This window comes from Centrocercus urophasianus, unplaced genomic scaffold (genome assembly GCF_019232065.1).
Source record: "Centrocercus urophasianus isolate 14NV4802_14NV808 unplaced genomic scaffold, USGS_Curo_1.0 seq_32, whole genome shotgun sequence".
Classification (NCBI taxonomy): Eukaryota; Metazoa; Chordata; class Aves; order Galliformes; family Phasianidae; genus Centrocercus; species Centrocercus urophasianus.
The window spans coordinates 5,756,468-5,777,948 of record NW_024884889.1 but is presented as its reverse complement, the minus strand read 5'-3'; the positions used below and the strand labels follow the sequence as shown (position 1 = coordinate 5,777,948).

Genomic DNA, 21,481 nt, shown 5'->3' with positions numbered 1-21,481 from the left:
CAGTAAGCCCTATCACAAGATGTTGGACATGTATACAGTTAATGCAGGAACACTCCCCTCGCTTTTCTACATTGAAACGTGAAGAAAAAGAAACGGCGTTGACAGAGAAGGTGCTTCAAGAATGCCCTGAAAGCTTATGTGACTGAATTCAGTTTTAAAAGCAGAAGATCGTGAACACTTACCTGCAAAAGGCAACAGACCTTGGTGACTGAAAGGATGGTTTCTTTGATGAGAAACAGCAAAGACAGAGCAAGCACACAAAACTAAAGAGACAATCTGCAGCAACAAGAGCAAATGTAGCAGAGAGCAAGAGATAAGCAGCAGACTGGCTTGAGGACTGTACAGTAATGGTAGTACTGAGCACTGCAGAAGAAACAGATAACACAGCTTTGCATGGATGAGACCTGTTCCTTAACTATTAAGCTGCTGGAGAAGATAGCAAAGAGAATGTGTGCTTGGAGATGTCCCTTCCAGAAGTCTGCCCTTCCATTTTCAACTGTTTGACAATAACTGGGTATACATTTCCCTTATCAGCAGGTATAATTTCCAAGCGATATCAGCACAAACCCGTGCAAGGGGAAGTTCAGACTGAACACCAGTAACTAAGCTACAACCTGAGGCATCAAGGCTCCACAGCAATGATCTTGAAAGTAAATCTCTTGTTCAGCTTGCCTTTCCTTTATTGTTGTCCCAGTTTTGTCAGTATTGCACATCACGCAACAGGCTGTTGGGGTGTAAAGGCACAGTGCGCTGCAGAGCTATGCTTCTCTAGCAACCTCATGTAAGTTCTGACTCTCTGAGAAGACACACTGGAATGCACTGCATTTTCCAAGAGCCTCCCCATGATTTCCAATTCTGAGTAATTTATTTTTGGGGTGTTTCGATTTACAACTCTTATTTATTCTGTATTATCTCACATTCCTGTCAATAAATTAGCTTCTCCTATCTCACTTTTTTCCTCCTATTCCTTCCGCCTCCTTTCTCTGGAGGAGAGGAAGAGAGAAGTATTGCGTGATTATCTCTCTAAACTGCTACAATTACATAGCAATCTATAGTTCTTGGTAACATAACTTTCAGCACACTTCAATAAACTAAATAACACCTATTTTATTTGACTAAGATAGAAACAAGTCACCATGCCAGCAACAGAAGGCACCGCTGCACTTTATTTTTAATTTGCCTAAAACATCTCAAGACTTTGGATTCTCTCCACCAAAGATTTAGGTGCAATATATGTGCAGAATATATGCAAGTTGATTATTAAAACTTATACTGTGCTTTTTTTCTTGTGCATTAGCACCTACCTGTGTATTTTTTTTTTTCCCCTTGGATAATTCAACAGGGCACTAGAGAAAGAATTGTTAATGATCTATGGCCTGTATCTTCAAAGATGTCATCCTGTGACATCCGGATGAAAACGATCTCCTGAGCCGAGATCCACCTCATATGTCAAGCTCGTAGGATTTCCATACTGCTATAATGCCATCTTCCCTTTTAAGTCTCGCATCAGCTGACAGGCCAGAATAAAGAATCTGACTTGGAATACTGACTTCTTTAATTTTCCCTTCCATTACATCATAACATGGCCTCCACTAACTACCCTTCCTAGGTTTAGCAGAAAAACTTTCAGAATTGAACCAAAGGGACAGCACTTGAGCCTGGCTATTTTGGTCTACGTCTAATTAAGGAGCTCTGGATTTAAGTAAAATGTTCTCTCTCAGTAACATTAACTGAAAAAAGCACATGACAACTGCATGATGGAGAGATGTAAGATTTCTCCACTTTCTAGAAGCAGTCAAATAGACATCATTAAGCTAATCCATCTCATAAGTCAATTTACATGTGAAAATGAAGCATTAGGAAAAGGCAACAGTGCTTCTTTGACTGCTATGTGTAAGATACTGCTCACAGTTTCAGCACCTGACACTTGCCACTGTTGTTTATAATATAACCTAAAATGGCATTTTCTGTGCTCTTGTGAATTGCCTTCCTTTCAAAATGGAATGTACATATGGCACATTTGGGGCATCAGACACATCCTGTATCAGTTCTCAGACTGGGTGCACTCTTTTAACTTCAGTTTCTTACAACCCTCTTCCCAAACTTTGCTTGAAATTTTAAATTACGAGTTCTAGATCAAAATAAAGACTGAGAAAATGATAATCTTTTTGTTGCTGTTGTTAATTTTACAGATTTTGGTATCTTGAACACAGATTATTTCCAAAAATCAAGGCAATGCAAAACAAGCTGATTATAACTGTCATTTGATTATTTTACACCCCATAGCTATTCAAGAGCTGGAGTCAGCTCTCAAACACAGCAGGTAATTACATTTACCCTATTATCAATTTAAATGCACAGTGAATTTTCAGTTCATAACACTTCTAATATGTCAAGTAAAACCAGATGTCTTCTGTAAGTGAAATATACATGAAAGATGCATCAGAACTACACTGATATGGACAATTAATACTTTACATAGACAAAGTGTGCTCTTACCAAGCACAAGCTTATAAAAATATCACATATCTTAATATTTGATTATCACAGGTGCTTTTTTAATCAACCAACATTAATTTATCAACATTTCAGAAGACTACTTCAGCATTTCAGAAATATAAAACAATCTTATGAAAACATATACACTTATATCATACTAAACTAGGGGAAAATAAAAGCCAAGGCTACTCTAACATGAGAATTATAACATTTTTTTAAAAACCTTATCAGAAAATGGCATTTTCTCCTCAAAAATGACAAAGCAGAAAAAAACAGATTTACAGAAGTATGTAAGGAACACATAAAATCAATAGAATCAGAACAGGTTGGGAGAAACCACAAAAGATCATCAGGTCCAACACACTGTACTAGGTGGAGAAATCAGATTCTTAGAGTAGCACAGGTCATAAATCCCTTTAGGAGAAAGAATATTAGCCACCCAGGCTGACAGACAAATTGAAGATTCTTACTCATTTCTAAAAGCACTTCATCACATTTTGTTCCTATTTCCACATCCCATGATTGTATGACATCTAAGAACCATTCTAAGATTCTAACATGTAAAAAAAAGCAGCAAGATCATCTTGAAAACTGCAAAATAAATTCCCACTCAGCATCAAATCAAGAAGTTCTCTTTAGCTTTCCAAGAACATTCAGATTAATAGACAGCACACTTTGAAAAAAAAAAAAATTAGTCTAAGAAGTAGCTTTCTGAAGGTCCTGAGGAGAACAAACATGAGACATTATCACAACTACAAATGCAATTCTTTTTCACAGAAGTTGGGCTGCACAAAGTAATCCTAAGCTATGCTTAATTAAAATCATTGTTTTGTAACAAAAATAAAAATACAAAGAACAGGTACAGTTGCTGAACACATCTACACTGGTGTGGGGTTTTATTTGCGTCCTGTCTCAGTGCAGTACCAGCCAGAGGACTCCAACTTAATCACAACAATTAATGTGAATAAACCTTGTTCTCTCTGTAAGAGAGGATCAGCCTAATGCTTTATTCACTAGAACACTGCCAATGAAACAGGCCTGCTCAAGGTTAGGATATACCATGAAAAGTTTTATTAATTAATGCTTTCTAGAATATGCTTAGGGACTTTCTGTCCCAGTGATCAGCTTCCTGAGATACCTGCTGCTGAAATTACTATATGCACTGGTATGTACTGATATAAAATAGGTCAAGATGAGGTAACTCAGATTTATTCAGACTATTATTTCATCTGATAGACTGGGAGATGAATCTTTAATGGCGAAAGACAGACAGTAAAGGTTGTAGAAGGTTAGACAGTAATCAGAAAACGCATATTAAATCACACAAATTCACTCAGGAACCTGCCAGGAAGTACTTCTGTTTTTGTCTAATGTCAGTGCAAGGCACTTCTGCTATTCCAATCAATTCCAGCAGCCATTAAGAGAATTAGTATGAGGTAAAATGAAGCCACCAGCTCAGGGGTTACTAGAGCTCCCTGTCATTTGAAGTATTAAAAACTGACTGAATTTTAAAAACAACTTACATAGCTAAGCAAAAACATGAAGGGATTTGAAAACTTGTAGATACCCAGTCCAGAAATATCTTTATAGTATTATTTAAACATCACGTGGAACCAACTGTTCCATTTATTTTCACGTACAGTAAATGTTACAACTTGTGTGGACATCTGAATGCATTTTACTGGTTTGAACTCGAATATCATAGAACGGCTTGGGTTGAAGGGGACCTTCTGACACAGCAGAGAAAAAGGTATTTTAACAGTGCATACTTTTCATATAAATAGATACATACATAAAGTTAGCTGGAATTCAACAAACGTCAATCATTATCATATTGAAAAACGCACACTGAAATACTGTTATATTACAGATAAACTTCTGTTAAGAGTCCAAAAGCAATCTGGGAGAAAAACAGGATAAATACACCCCACGCTATTAGCATCATTCACAATTGGACAAGGAACCATAAACCTGGAGACAGACGTTGTGCCTCTATTTACTTTAGAAAGATGTACTTTCACCTGAATTTTCAATATAGCATAACTACTTACAAACTCAGTTCTAAGAACACATCACCTGACAGCTGTGAAGGAAGCCATACAAAATTGAAGGCATTATTAGCATATAGTTTAATATAAATTTGAGTTTAAAATTGATCCACTGATCTGTCTTCTTCAGAGACCGACAGACACAATTTTTCTGAAGACTTTATATGATGCAACATAATGCGACTCTCTTCCACTTCCAAATTTGCTAATGGCCAGTTAGTTTAAAAGCTACGGTTTACTGACCAAATGTTTTTATTGGTCAATGGAATTATGTTGTAGCAGACAGAGTAAGCTTTATTTCAGAGTGAGACATGAAGACCCTGCCTTGCAGGAAGGCAGACCTCCAAGATGCAACGTGGCCCTAGAACATCCCATGATGTGGTTCTCTCCACCACATGACTTCATCACGTATTTCCTGGTACAGTTAGAAGTGCAGAAAAGCTCATACAATCAATTATGCATTCAAGCAGAATTGTAACTAGAGAATCACATAAATGCAAAAATAAACAGAAGTAAATATACACAGCTTATAGAAAACTTGAGAAGCAGGATAACATCTAACACTTCCTCCAGCAAACAAGAAAACACTCCTTGAGATAGCTAAATTAAGAATAACTGTGTACTAAAGCAAGACTTACCATCTCAGCTTCTTCAGTGAGACGGAATCATTACAGATGCTTACAGAATAACTTAGATTGGAAGTGAATTCCAGAAGCATTCAGACTTCTGCAACTCCAAATGTCTTTAGTCAAAAAGCCTTATTGCATCAGGTAGCTCAGGGCAGTGCCCTGACTGATCACTGTGCCATTCACGTGAAGGCTCTTCACTCTACGAAGGACTAACTTGCATTAAAAGCAACAGTATGTGACCATCTCATAACGCTATAGGGCTTCCTATTTTTTCAAGGGAAGACTGCTACCATGCATCCAGGATCGCTGGACATCCAGCTACTGGCTACAGCAGCCATTCCAATTCAATTGTGAGAATGCTCACTTAGAACAGTTCAGATCCAATGCTTGGAGAGTCCAATATTCTATCTACTACCTGGTCATACTACTGTATGGCTGCGCAGTCAGTCTGAAATACCTTTGCTGCGCTAATTAAGTGCACATCCAGCACGTGCTTGTAAGACTATTTCTTTTCAGGAGAGCCACTCAAGAAAATACAGTAACCCTAATACTGCAGAGCAGTGCTGCCTTTAAACACAGCAGGTATTAAAGTGGATTATCACATAAAGGAGAACTATCTGGAATTGGTGTTCTGTGAGGCTGCCATTCTGCATAGGTGTATGAATTTAAACGTAAAGAACGGATTGTTCAAACTGTGCTCAGACTGAGGGCTAGGTAACCGAACATCTAAGAATACATTTAAAAAGTGGTATGCAAATGGTCTAACAACTCCTGAATAAACAGCAATATTTCTAGCTCTGTCACAAATGGGAAGCATTACGTACGGCAAAAATAGATGTGTTCACTAAAAACAATTTGTCTGAAGGACAAAAAGCCCTTTGAACAAGGGCTGAACAACAGGACAGGCATTTAGGTCAGCTCTTCACAGTCCCATACGTATAACCAGAACTTTATAAATAATGCAAATTGAAAAACTTTGTATATATACTTCTATTTTTACAAGACGATGGAGTTTATTAGCCATCTGTTACCTCCAGGGCCCATGATTTTAAGAAGATACCTTGAAATTAACAAATAAAGGCATTCTGATTTCCTTACTATTTAACTAAACATAATGAATTTTCTACTTCACTTAGTCTGTGTTATGAGATAATTAATATAAATGCTGCAGATACCGTATCAGGGAACTGCAGCTGCTTAGTCCTACTGTCTCAAATTAATGTTCCATACAGACATTCTGTTCATGATTAATGTTTCATAAAATTTAAAATGATTTCAATTAAATTACATTTTCAAAAAATAAAACTTACATTTCTGATTCCTCACAGCTTTAAAGACTCCACAGATTGAAATATAATGACCACTTCACAGTGCAGGAAAAATAGTAGTAACATACAGAATTTACATATTAAGGTACTATTTTCCACTTAAAACATACAAGCTTTCTAAAGCATCAGAAATAAGACAATAGTACTTTCTTAATCTGTCACAAGTATCATAGTCCTGTTGCATTATCAATTTACTTTCTGAAGACAGTTGTTACATGTGTCCTCCTTTGCTAACTGCCACTAACCTGAAGTGTTGGCTATCATCATGCTCTGGTGTTTTGAACAAGCAATTTCTGAGGATGAAGACGATGTTATTAATCTGCAGTTTATGTAGCTATACAACAAAAAACCATCAGACAGCCAGGAGATGCTCCAGTATAACATGCTATATTCTAAGACCTTTTCATTCCCAAATCCAGTATTTTTCATCATTTAAGGCATAACAAGTTTCAAAGGATAGAATATCAATCATCTTAGTAGTGAAAGCTTTCTAGTCAACACTACTCTAACGGTAATGTAGTTTTTAAAATTTAGTTTCAAGTCTCTCTCAAAGCATTACACATCACTGGGAAGAAGTCAGGACATTTTCTTCCTTTCAAGGACAAGACTGACAGGGTCTTATAATGACATTTTTGTATTTGACATTAAGTCATTCCAATCAACAGACAAGGGTAAGAAATGACTGGACAACGACACTATATAGAGAAAACACAAATTCCTACACTGAAAAATCAGGATTTTTCTGAAATCAGATGCATTCTGTGCTTGAAGAGGCTTCAAAGGTCTACCACATTGGGTAGAAGGAGTGGATGGAAAATTGACTGTGTACTTTGATAGAACTGTCCACTGGTTTGCTCTATTCTTCTTGCAAGGAAAGACAGCACAAGTGAACATGAGGCTAAACAATAAACATTATCAACAATAGAAACCTTAACTAAATTCTGTTCTATCATAAAGGAATTTTATATCACATTGGACCTCACTAATGTCAGACAGATTAAGGCTACCATTGCAGCAATTTTGTTGTTTGAGGCCTTCAAAGGCAGATAAAACAAGCTCCTGCCCTAATACTAAAGGAATCCCTTATGCTGACAATATAACAGTAGGGCCAACTTCGTTCGTGCAACACAAGATGCAAGAATTACTACACTGTACCACCTCACTGAGAACAGAACTGTAGTTAAATAAACGTAATCTGCAGCTTTGACTTCACACAAACTTAGTACTCAAAAGTTGAAGGAGAAATGAAAAAAGCAATGATTTTTTAAAATATATGATTAGTGTACAAATATTCAAAAGGCTCACACATGCAGACATGAAAGACGTTAGCAGAGTGTAATTCCACTGCGGAACCAAATAAAGGACTATAAAACTATTGCTTTTCACCCAGCGTACAGAAAGCAGACCGTGGAGACAGCTATTCCCAGAGGCACACCTGAAAGTGGAATAGATAGTTCATGCAAACAGGGAGTCTGGCAATGAACCCACAGCAAACCAAGGAGAAAAGCAGAGGAGAAAACCAATGAGCTGCAATATCTGACAGTGAATATACATCCTTCTGTGACCTCCAGTGCTCCTCCACCTCAAGTCTGTGTCCCAGAAATGGAGACCACATTACATTCAGCCTAAGAAATGCTTACAGAGCAAACGAGGCATTCATAAAAGATATTCCCTATGGGTGCTCTCTGATTTTAAGGGACAAATTTAACATTCTTCAGAGGAGGTACTGATCTGAACTGGCTATCAAAATAAACTGCTTAATTATCTACCAGTTACAAAATAAATACATAGAAGCTTTCCCTTAGCAAAGCAAGCAATTTTCTACAGAACAGAAAACGAGACTTCCAGAGGCTGGAAACCTTTTTTTCAAAAGCAAAAGTTTTAAGAGGGAGTTAACAAAAAAGAAAAAAAATCCACCATTAAATGTTTCCTTCTTTCATTCATATATGTATTTTTTCCCAATCTGTTCTGCCTAGTAGGCTAAGAAACTATAGGTTTTGTCTGAGCACACTGGATTCTAACAACATTGCTGTTTTCCCATCACAGATCAGAGCCCATGCATGTACTTACAGTCAAGTTGAACCTAGCAACAGCACATGCTCTTAGGAAACTTTATATCCTGCCCTTACATATCCTGTCTGTAAGCAACAAAACAGGATGTTTATATAGCCTTTCCAGTCAAGCTGAATGAAGACTAGAAGGGAAGAAATAAGAAGACATTTGCCATTTGACCTGCAGTGTCGAATAAATCTCAACTCTTTTAAAGGGTGCTTCTTAAGCATTTACAGAGAGTAAAAATTTGTCACCTGAGACACTAAAAAGAGAAACTGACTTGTGTGTTGGCAGCAAAAGATCCCATGTAAATTTAACAAAATGCAAGCACACAATGAAGTTGATACACAAGGCCATTAAAGAGCTCATTGTTTGCAATGGCAAGGAGAACACTTCAAAGCTCCAAATGCACATACTTCTTTAACCTCTGCTTGCAGGGAGAAAAAGTTTTGTAGAAGCAGAAGAGAAATTCTGACTGCAGTAAAACAGCAGCTTTCCATCATTATGGATGCCAATTTTATGCCTGTAAGCACGAGTGGCTTCAGATCAGTTTCAGATCAAACTCTATCAAGTCTAATGTCTTGTCTCCAAGAGCAAATTATCACAACTGCTCTGGAAAGAGAGCAGAGCAATATTTTTGTGGATCAGGCAGGGGGATGAAAGCTTACAATGGCTCATAGACATATTGGGTTCACCTAACTTAAGTTAGTAGTGAAGAATCTGACTATTTATGACAATGAGCATGTTTCATGTTTTAAGCAAATACAGTCTTTATTTTCATGAAAGGGTAAGTGAAAAAAAAATATATATCTGTGCAATAAAAATCCTCCTGAAATCTATTCATTATTTACTCACTATTTTGTAAGGGTAAACTTGCTGTGTACAAGTTGCAAATCCCATTAAGCAAGTGTTTCGCTACTCAGTGATAAAACATCAGTATTTATAAGACACTGCTGTTTACCTGAACCCATCATTTTCCTCTTGTGAACTGGATATGGCCTATAAATATTGGAAACAACTTCTTTACAACTGACTAATTATGAAAGAATGCAATAGTACATCACAAAGGTTTATCTAGCTCAGTACAACATAGTGAGCACGTAACAACATTTGTCTTATCTCTAACCACTTGTGCATAAGGCCTTTCTTAAGCCAGATATGAATTTCTATAGCTAGCAAAAGTAATCTGGTTTCTTAGTCGAGGTGAAAACCTAGTTGAAGAACACAGCGTTCATTCTGTTGGCTCATCCCTGACAGCAGTAGTGGAAGGCAGACATATTCAGAACATTACCACTATTTCTGTGCTGTAGAACCGCAGCGTATGCAAAACCACTTATAGCCACTTTAAGGTTTTTGCCACCACTGACCTGTTAAAACATCAAAGAGATCTCAAAGTGTCATCTACTGATAACCACACATGAAAATGTGAAAAATGAGAAGGGAAGACTGAAGTCTGCTGCAGGACAAAATGCAGCATGGCCAACAGTTGCCATTAACACTGGAACAGCTGCCCAGAGAGGCTGTGGATGCCCCGTCCATCCCTGGAGGTGTTCAAGGCCAGGTTGGATGGGGCCCTGGGCAGCCTGGGCTGGTATTAAATGGGGAGGTTGGTGGCCCTGCATGTGGCAGGGGGGTTGGAGCTTCGTGATCCTTGAGGTCCCTTCTAACCCGGGCCATTCTGTGATTACCAGGACCTAGTATAACATCCTGTGTAAGAAAGCACAACAGAACTTTGACCTTTCATTTTTGAAGCTAGTCAGTTAACTTCACTTACAACTGATTTCCTTAAATTATACGTATGATGTTCTCAATCATAACAGTTCCAAGTTGAAATGAGAATTTACAGTAAGAATAAAGAACTGGAAACATTTCATTTGCAATTGTAAATAGTATAGTAATATAAAAATAAAACATACATTAAACTTCAAATATTACAATAATAGAGTTTCCTTTTAAAGACTGATTAAAAATATTTTTAAATCACAGAAAATAATATTGCTTTTCTTATCTCCCAAATGCTACAACTACAGGGTGGACTTTCCTAGGAACAGCATGTATTTTTGAGACAGGATTCTGATAAACAAACTGTGATTAAAATGGAGATACTGTTACTTTCCTCCAGTTGGTAAACAAGTATTGTTTCTTCGTAATCTTAAAAACAAGTTTTAAAAGCCTATTTATGAATATACTTTGCTTTATTCCACTACAGATCTAAAATCCTTCCATTATTCAGAGACGGTTACAAATCCAGTCCCTTTAAATGGATGCAATTGGGATTTTTGTATGAGAAATCCTCTAAGGAAGAGCTGCCCATGAATCATCTGATCTGGAAGGGACCTTAAAGACCATCTAGTCCAACTCCCAGCAAAGAACAGGGACACCTACAGCTACAAAAATGACTCCATTAATTCCCATAAGGCTACATGTAATCCTCTGAAAGTCACTCCTGGTAGGCTAGAAAGCCTGGAAAGACTTAAATGCCATAAATATCAAGCTTTCTAGGAAAGGTACAGATGCACATGACCATTTAAAAGATTACATGCAATTTTTCTGTGATAAATACATTCAGAGCTGTAAGTGACATTTTTACGATTATATTTTATGTTACATGCTAAGTCACACGCTTCTCGATTCATGACCACAAAAAGTAAGGCCAATGTATATTCTCACTCATGTGTTCTGGTCAAAGGAAGAATATACCATCCTTACAATTGCCAGATACAAAAATATTAGATGTCCTTATGCCATAGTTTGGAACTTTATTCTGATGCTCTTTCCCACTGCTTTCTTTGTTTTAAAATAAAAGAGTGGCATGTGTATTTGATTTTGTTTTTCTGAGCTACCACAATATCCTATTCACTTGCCAAACAACCTGCCTTTTGTCCTCTCACTTCTGAGGTTAACTCATCAGAAAGAGGTTAACTAAATAACAGTATGTTAATGGACTCTGAACTATCTTTTAGCATTCTTTTACTGCACGTGTCAAAGTACTGCAAGAGAACAACTTCAAATATTAACCTCAAAAGAAAATGCAGAGGAAAAAAGAATCCTTTAAGACACAGTAAACTGGGTTATAAACCTACTTTAAACTTTCATCTACATCTAGATGCAGGTAAGGGGACAGTGTCACTGAAAAGACAAAACAGAAAAAAACCAAACACCCTTCAGTAGTCAGTTTCACCAAAAGCAAGGTTTACATTTCTCTTTTTAAATCGCAGGAATTTACAACAGACCTCTACTACAAACACGATACAAACATGATAATGTTAACATTTTTGACAGATAACTACTCAGTATGTATAAATATCTGACCTCTTCTGACTTCTTAATTAATAATAAACACAAGGGTTGTTTTTTTTTCTTTAATAATTACTTTTTACAAACAATATTTCAGCACTGTTAACCGTGTTACAGCTGGAAAGGTTATTGTGGTGAAAATAGGAAAAGAAAAAAACAGGGCAGGAATGCTCACCTGTATCCAAAGATCCAGGTTCACAGAAAAGACTCCACAGAGGAGGGATCCCCAGAAACAGATCCTTCCTAATGGCAGTCAGCCCTTCAATGGGGTCTACAGCTTCACCTGTGCTCCCAGGGCTGACTCGGTCCTTGTCTCAGGTGATCAATCAGTGGTTCAGGCCGTGACTCAACAGTTCCCATACAAGCTCTAATAAATCCCAATACAAACCCTTTTTTCAAAGCCCCTTGCATTTAGGGGGTCGTTAGGATTTTAACACTGAGTCCTTCTTATTAGCATTCATCATACTAGTGGCATCGTAACAGTGTCACCATGTTAATGAGCCAGAGCTTACAGTTTGATACAACTGAGCAACTGCTGATGCTGCATACAAGGTGACTATAGCACTTGATCTTGCAGTATCAGCAGGAGCAACAGTTACAACAGACACTGCAGTTAATTACATGGATCTTTGTGCCTTCGGGGCTGAACTTGGCTTTTTTACTTTTCACGAAGACTTTTAATGTTTTATTGATTGGGTTTCTGATATGTGAGGTAGCCTCTGTCTGGGATATAAAATTAAGATAGCAAGAAAGAAAAATAAAACTAATGCTGTAATTCATGAAGCAGGAAAAAAGCATCACAGTTGGGCAATTACAATAATTGAGCCACAAAATACCTAATTATTTTACTAATGTATGTTTTCATAGTGCTGATTCATCAGAGCACACCTTGGGTTTTTTTTTCCCTCTTCTAAAAAGAAAATTTGCCTTCATGACAGTGAAACTCATGCAGATATAAAAAAATATATATCTCAAAGTAGATTTAGACGATGTCAAAATTAGTGCTACTAAAACAATCACTTCAGCAACTTAACAGCAAGCATGCATGATACAACTGAAGTTCTGAAGTAAGCAGGAAATGAAACTACTAAAGACTGAATTCCCCTTCCTGAGAACTATTTGCAAATAGAATGTCACACATTCTTTGAATAGTGGGTTTGCATCTGACTTGAAGACCACTCAGTGAACTCCACTGATCCAACCATCACTCAGAACACCTATCAATACATCACACCATGCCTGAGTTTCCTAACGCTCTCTTGATCACCCAATAAGCTTTGACATGAATGACAGCACAAAACAGCTTGGCAGAAGGTTGTACAATTGCTAGCCTAAGTTTTAGCTTCCAAAAATAAGCAGGAGGGATAAATAACCTAGTTTAAAATAATTATCTTATACAGAAAGCATTTTTCTGGCAGTTATTTCTCACTGATGTGCAATGAGTCACTTTTAAATGCAACTGCATATTGATGGTATAAAAATAGTATCGGTGAGAAAATGTTACAATCACATCAGTAATTGAGACAAACATAGCTGCACGTTGTTAGTTTATTCATGCGCTGCATGAACAGAAAGATAACGCTGATCCAGATGCTTAGCATATGATCTACATCTCTTTGGTTATTTATTCTCAACAGAATTATTGTGACACACTTCTAAAGCCTTTAATGTATCATAAGACCGTCACGGCCCCTTCATTTACATAATTAAGGCAATTATAGCCATTACAATTAAATGCAACACCATATTAATGGTCTGAGCCATATTTAAGCTTCTAGCTTCATAATCCATAAATGCTGGTTGGCCTAGAACAAAAGATAAGGAACATATCCTAAAAAAAGCATGCTCTTATGACTGCCTAACATAGTTTTATAGAGATTGTTGCACAGCACAGCCTGAACTTCTCTAACAATTTGGATGTTTGGGGGACCTCTAATACCAAGATCACTCATCAAATGTTATGACCTATATAAAAATTAAACAGCATTAATTATCTTCTTTCATTATGATGGTTTGCCTCTTTCTTAGAACTGCAGCAGCACACACAAGCAAGATACTTGGTTACAGCAGAATAACACACTGAAATTAAAACCTTTGCCTTCCTCAAAGCATTTTCCTCAAAGCATTCACTATGAGATTTCCCCTTTTAATTTATATAATGAAAAAAGAGGAAGGAAAGTTTTTAAAAAAAATTATCAACCAGACTTTATAGATGACTTTAAAGCAAGCTCTAGAGATGTTTTCCTTTGTGAAAAGTGTATAAACAGAGCATAGATTATTTTAAGTAAAGAAGAAACCAACTCTGAACAACTAATTACTCATATTGCACATAATCAGTCTTTACCTCAGAAGCAGCAGAGTGTCTAAATGGTCCTATCTGAACTGTCCACAAAAAGAAAACAAGGCAATAAATCCTAAGCCACAAGTGTACTGTCCACTCCAAGTGTATTAGCTCACTCTAACCTACTTTAAATCTCATTTGGAATAAGACAAGCATTTCAACTAAGACAAAGTTTAGGTCCAAAATTGCTCCCTAGGGTGGACAGGGCATAGAGTAACTCCAGCTATATTTATGTCGTCAAACACATGCATCTGTTGCCAAAGCCCCATTGATAGAGCACACACAAGCTGTTGGCACCTGGGAATTAAAACACCAACATAGTGAACAGAGATGCCACAAAAACTCTTTGAGGCACTCAGAAAGGAAAAAAAGCATACTATTCCAAAACCTTTATCAGAGCACCAGATCCAAAGTTATATCCTTTTGCTGTTAATGGAAGATGTATCTCAATGTGCAGCAAAGGACAGAGAGCCTTTCCCCAGGATTGCTCTCCACAGCTTCAACACCTGAGGAACTTTCTATTTAAAATGAATTGAGGGCCAATACCATCCTGGCCTGCATTAGAAATAGCGTGGCCATCAGAGCAGGGAGGTCATCATCTGCCTGTACTCAGCACTGGTGAGGCTGCGTCTGGATGAGGAGCTACGAGATATGGTTTAGTGCTTGTGGTAGCAATGCTGATGGCAGGATGGTTGGACTAGATGATCCTGTAGGTCCTTTCCAACCTTGTGATTCTGTATGTAAATTTAGAACCTGATGTATATGGAGTTGACAAAGCTGCGCAGGTTTTAGTATCAAGGGTTGCCAAAAGCAACCATAATGAGTGGAGGGACTCAAATAACAAAGCAGCTTAAGGAAAAGCAACAATGAAGTTGTTCTGAGAAGGCTGCTGCTGCAAAGACGGGTTGAACTGTGAGCAAATAATTATTTCAGTGGTAGGTGCGTGATATCTCAGCTTTCCCTTTAGTATTAGCTTGCTGAAATATTGACAACAAGCACTCAGCAAGCATTCTTTTCTAAGGATTTCACTTAATCCTGGCAACAATGAAGTATTCTTTTTCATAGCATTCTCACATTCTATAGTGCAATGGGGGTTATTTTCATAAATACAACAATAAACATCTTGGAACCTGGCTTGGTTTTTTGTTGTTGGGTTTTTGTTGTTCTTTTATACAAATTTTACTATTATTGGGACCATTACTGTTTAATATCTTTATCAATGATGCAGATAATGGGATTGAGTGCATCTTTGGAAAGTTTGCTGACAACACCAAGCTGAGCGGTGCGGTCAACACACCGGAGGGAAGGGATGTGATCTAGAAGGACCTTGACAGCCTTGAGAAGTGTGCACATTTGAACCTCATGAAGATAACAAAATCAAGTGCAAGGCCCTACAACTGGATTGAGGTAATCCACAATATAAGTATAGAGTGAGTGAGGAATTGATTGCGAGCAGCCTGATGCATGTTTGGAACCCAGAAAGCAAAGTGCATCCTTCTCTACATCAGAAGAAACACAGACAGCAGGTCAGAAGAGGTGAATACTCTGGAGTACTATATCTAGTTTTGGGGTCCCCAGTACAAGAAAGATGTGGACACGTTAGAGCAGGTCTGCAGTATGGCAGTCAAAATGATCAGAGTGATGGAATACTTCTTTATAAAGGCTGAGAGAGCTGGGGGTTTTCAGCTGGAAGAAAGAGAAAGCTGCAGGGAGACTACACTGCGGACTTGCAGTATATAAAGGGGGCCTATAAAGGAGACAGGATAAAGTCTTTTTACTCAGGACTGTACTGACATGACAAGGGGCAACAGTTTTACACTGAAAGAGATTTAGACTGGATATAAGAATTTTTTTTTTTATGTCACTAGTGCTGCCCAGAGAATTTGTGGATGCCTCATCAATAGTGTTCAAAGTGAGACTGGACAGAGCTCTGAGCAACGCTTACATAGTCTAAGAAGTCCCAGTGCAGGTTGTACTTTAGAAGTCTCTTCCAACCCAAACTGACAGTCTTCCCTTAATCCTTCACTTCTTTCTTCTAGCTGTCAGGTTTTAACATGTTACAGGGGAATTACAGGGGAAGGAACTTTGTGAAAGTGCTGTTCTCTGGCACAAGCTAGGTAAGGTGGTCAGGAGACTGTCAGCCTACAGACGAGAAACGCCTTTTCATTCCAAACAAATTCTCTCTCCTTCCACACAACACTGCTACTATTGACATTAAATTACATTACTACTAATTGGGATAGAAACACCTCTTTTTAAGAACTCTTAGTATCGAGTTAATAAAAGATATTGCTGACAATTTCAATTGGTTCCATGTCACTCAAGCAAAAACAAATGCTACTGAAAAAGCACCAAAAGATTCATGCAGAACATTCGTCTTAGCATTGAAGAAATAAAATCTGCACCAATAATTTTCTGTTACTACACAAATACAGTAATGAATATGAAATAAGTCTTTTACAGATGAAGTAATATAGTATTACAGTGCTAGGAAATTCCATTTATGTTATATCACAAATAAGTAAGTCATTTCTAGATACAAATGAATTCCTGCTAACATTATTACTCTGTTAAGAAAAAACTAAACGCTTATAATCTATGAAGATACTAACACAATAAAATCTGGTTAAACAATAACATCTCCTGTTACAGATCAAGTAAAAATTGTCTGCAATGCAGCTTATATACGTAAGAGTAAGGATATTCTTAACGAATTTGCATGACCCAGTGTATCAGCATAAAAATCTACAATGCCTCCATTTTCTCTTTACTTTCCAATGGCTGTGCTGTGTATATAATATACGCTTATAGCTCACAATTATTATTATGTATATGATGAAATAAGCAAAACAAAAAATAGTATTTTTGGTCACATGGCTGCTCAAATGTAGGTCTAAGATGAACCACTTAGAGATTTAAAAGTGAGTACTACACATAAAAAGCAATAAAAGCAAAATGAACATTTACTGCTAAGTCAATACTTTCTAGAGGACTAAAATGGATGTACAGTAACACGTTACTTCCGTAGTCTGTTTAAAATCACAAAAGATCTCAGAATCATTGGCACAGTAAGAATACTCACTCACAAATAATATATTCTCCAGTAAAAAGGAAACTGGGATACAGTGTAAGAACTTATTTACATTTAAATTAGTGGTAAGATTCACACTGGTGATAGTAGTTAAGACAAGAGCAGAAATAATAGCTCAGGACTCAATATATGTGGTTAGACTACAAAGCAACACGTCACTCTCTAACAGTGAATGCCCGCCTAGATGAGACAAATATCTGGTTTTCAGTACCTCCAATAATAGTTGTTCACTTGTCTTTCTGGATTCATTTAAAATCACTTTGAGAAAAATCAAAGTTTAATGAAAATTAAGTAACTAAAGAAGTATAGAGGTTTTCACTGATTTGATGTCGCATTCTAGGGAATTGCAGTAGCAATTAGGTAACAAAGCATTTTACTGAATTACACAAAAATGCAGTTAAAAAGGGTAGACTAGAAATCTGACCATTGCCTAAAACAAATTTAATCAACACGTATGTAATGCTTCCACAGTGTATACCCCAAAACCAGTAAGAAAACCTTCCATTTTTTGTGTATATGCTTCCGAGACAGTTAACAACTGAGAGTAGCTTGTCCATTATGAACAGCACACTTCTCTTAGTACTTCTTTTTATAAGGAATTAAATTTACCTTCTATTTTCTGAAACAGGTAAGGCGGTGTGAAGTATGATGCTGCGATTCGATGCTTTGTGAAATATTTTAAAACATACAAATTTATTTCTGAGTAAATGCCAAACACTACAACGTATCAGCAAAAAAGCATTGCAGTGCATTTTAACGTGCCAGCCATTTCTCAGGAAGGTTGTTTTTCTCACATTCGAAGTTTGAAAAGTTACATTTTAATCCTGACCACACAGCATGAACTTCTGCACCTTTCTGGAGACAATTTTGCTTATTGTCTTTTATAAATGGCTTCTGGCTACTCCATATCTGAGCGCCGATAATATGAGGCCTAACTGGTCCAATATACAGTGTTCTGGTTAAAGATATTACTCTATTGATAACCTGGAGTTAATCATGAAGAAAAAAAGCCAATTAAAAAAATTGCATTTTTAGCTTTCAAGGACAGCAAGTGAAAAGGAGAGGTGAAGAAGTTAACACAAATGTTATTTTTGGCCCTAAATCTCTGAATTTGTGAACACTGGAATGCAAACAGAACAAAAGCTCTTTTTGGCACCTACATCTGTTCAGCCTTGAGAAAAGGAGACTGAGAGGGGACCTGATCCGGGTCTATAAATATCTAAGGTGTGGGGGGCAGAATGGCGACGCCAGACTGTTTTCAGTGGTGAGTGGAGACAGGACGAGGGGAAACGTCCGGAAACTGCAGCACAGAAGTTCCGCACAAATGTGCGCAAGAACTTCTTTACAGTGAGGTGACAGAGCACTGGAACAGGCTGCCCAGGGAGGTGGTGGAGTCTCCTTCTCTGGAGATGTTCAAGACCTGCCTGGATGCCTACCTGTGCGACCTGCTGTAGGGAACCTGCTTTGGCAGGGGGGTTGGACTCGATGATCTCTGGAGGTCCCTTCCAACCCCTACAATTCTGTGATTATGTGATTCTGTGATCTTTACTATATGAAACCTGGCTGAGGTCATGTATCGAGAAGATGGTGGTATGTAAATAAAATAAGAGGATCTGGGGGGTGCAGTCTTGTTATTTGTTTTTCAAGCATTGGTGCACACAGAATGTTAACAGATTCTACGATGTCTTTAATCCTATTGCTACTTAACCTCATCTCATCACAGCAATTAACAATTCTGTGGTATTCAGCATAAAATAGGATGCAGCTGAGAAAGCAGCTACGTTCTAAGATTAAATTCTTTGAAATATGTTAAATGAAAAATATTTTCAGCATGCAGCACTGCCTTTTTTACTTCCTTCCAGCAAAAGTACAGACTTGAAGAGCATGGCATTTATAGCAGCTTCCTACATTAGCTATGTTGTACGCTTTAGATGGCCAGAAACAGAGAAGCCCACTCTTTCACATTTACGTCTACCTCTTTCACTTTAGTGAAAATAACAAGTAATCTCTTACTACAGGATTGATTTGAAAATCCCTCACAAAAAATTTTGAGAGCAAGTTCATCTATTTCAGTAAAAAATGGATACTGAATATATCACCCACAGCGTTGTAGCTTTTTCTGTCTAAACTGAAGGACCTTCAACTAATACCAAGCTTCTGGATGTATGTGTCTCATCTCTGGACTTTGTCTATTGGGACAGAACCCTACCCTGTTCCCAGAAAGAAGAAACCAGGAAGAACCTATAGCACACATCAGTCAAATTCTTAATATAGACTCTTTGGGAGTCCAGGATCCTGAGCATTCTGTGGCACATTTATCAGTGTTAGTGTAGCCTAACAGAGACATGGAAGATAGGCAGTCTGCCTAGGTCTCTGGTTTCCAAGCTTTTTGGATTTAAGGATTATTAAACCTTCCCCAGTATCTGTAGAGCAAATTCCAGTAGAGCAATTTCAAGCCAACTGACGACTGCTTTCATCTCTAAAGGCAATTTGCTCAGAGTTAGAGCTGTCATCCATATGCTTATCTGCTGTCCTTGGTATTCAAAACATGTTTAGTATTTAGCTATTTGGTCCAGGCAAGAAGAGAAGACCAGTAAGAAGTATGACCTCCTGTAGGCTTTTAATACTATTTTTGTATTCTTTTTCTTTTTGAGTTTATTTAACCAGTAGGCCTCCATATAATCTTCAAAAGAAGTAAAGGAGAAACAAGAAAATGTCTAACTGTATAAAAAAATTCCTACTGATGAAATGAGTGAGGTTTCATTTAATTCTGTGTAAACACTCCATACCTCAACTTTTGAACGAATACGAAACCATTTTCTTTCATGGACTCATATATTCTTTCTCTCTTTGCCAGACTAAAGGTCTAGCAAAAAAGCTCTTCGTCTTCCATGATGAGAATGGAAAGGCCTCATACTGCATCAGAGCAAAAGTAAGTAGCATCTTAAGCAAAAAAAAAAAAAAAAAAAAAAAGCCAAGAGGATAAGTCTCCTCAGCATTATAAAAAGCAGAGTGTCTGCTTTCTTCCTGTTTTCTAGTCCTGTTTAAATGCTGGGGAAAAAACTCTGAAGAGCTTGCAGAAACGAAGCCCAATAGATTCCAACTCAGTGAAATCCCTATCTGCCCATCTGCACAAGCCACTGTGACCTGATTGCCCCAAATCCTGGCACATATTTCAGTAGGATCAGGGTGAAAGTGGGACATGTGGCAATGGATCTACCGGGAAAAGAATGAGCCCTGCAAATGGTTCCTCACTTCTCTCAATTAACACCTCTGTCACTAGAGATGGAGCCTCATCCTTTCACTCCTTAGTTCTGGTTTACCTTTCTTTCTTGACTCCCTAACACACCCCACTATTCCACATCTCTCACCTACATGTCTGTGTGTAACCCTTCCAACACCACTTCACATTTTCCCCACTCTTATGGCCATAGACTAAGAGTCTTTTATTATTTTTTTTAAGCTTGTATCATACTCAGATTCCTTTCTCTAAAGTATAACCACAACAAAATAAAGATGAGCATGATGATATTTTCCGCCCTTTTCTATTGCTTGTTTTGTCATCAACTTGTACTTCTAAGCCAAGACGAAGTCTTCTGCCATTTTGTGTTTGGATTCAAGCTAACAATCCCTGCACACAGGGCAGGTTCACTGTAGCTGAATGCATCACTGGGTTGAGCAAGCTTTCAGAAAAGCTTGAACAGGGCACCCTCACTTGCCTCATACATTGAGCAGAGAGAGAGACTAGATAAGCTGGAGAGTTTTCTTCCAACTAAGAGTTTTGTGTGATTTTATGAATAGATTCGCATACACTCTGAAAAGCAAATCTTATTTTTTTTCCCCAAATACTGATTTCATTTTGCTTCCCAAAGGAGCATGGCATTTCATGCTGGAAATACTTTGGGTAAGTTCGTAGAGGTACTTGCTTTCTAGATACATGAAAAGGGAGGAAAAAATAATAAAGAAAATATTCAGAACCTTTGAATAGGAATAAATGATAAATGAAAAAATGTTTTGGATAGGAAATATGTTCTAGGAAGTCTTCATTTAAGTTATCGCTGAAAGTGGAGTGCTGATCTTCCTCTGTCTGGCTTTGTCAAATTTCTAAGCAATTCACAGATGCACATGCAGCTAACACTTAATGGAATTCAGTTTAAAGAAAATATCGGATTCTTTTTCAGCACTTAATACAAAAT

General features: G+C 37.5%; 1 protein-coding gene across 1 annotated transcript in view; it reads right to left on the bottom strand.

Annotated features, from left to right (window-relative positions):
• Positions 1–21,481, bottom strand: part of SPOCK3 (SPARC (osteonectin), cwcv and kazal like domains proteoglycan 3) — a 158,249-nt gene that overhangs the window by 18,444 nt on the left and 118,324 nt on the right. The window lies entirely within an intron of this gene.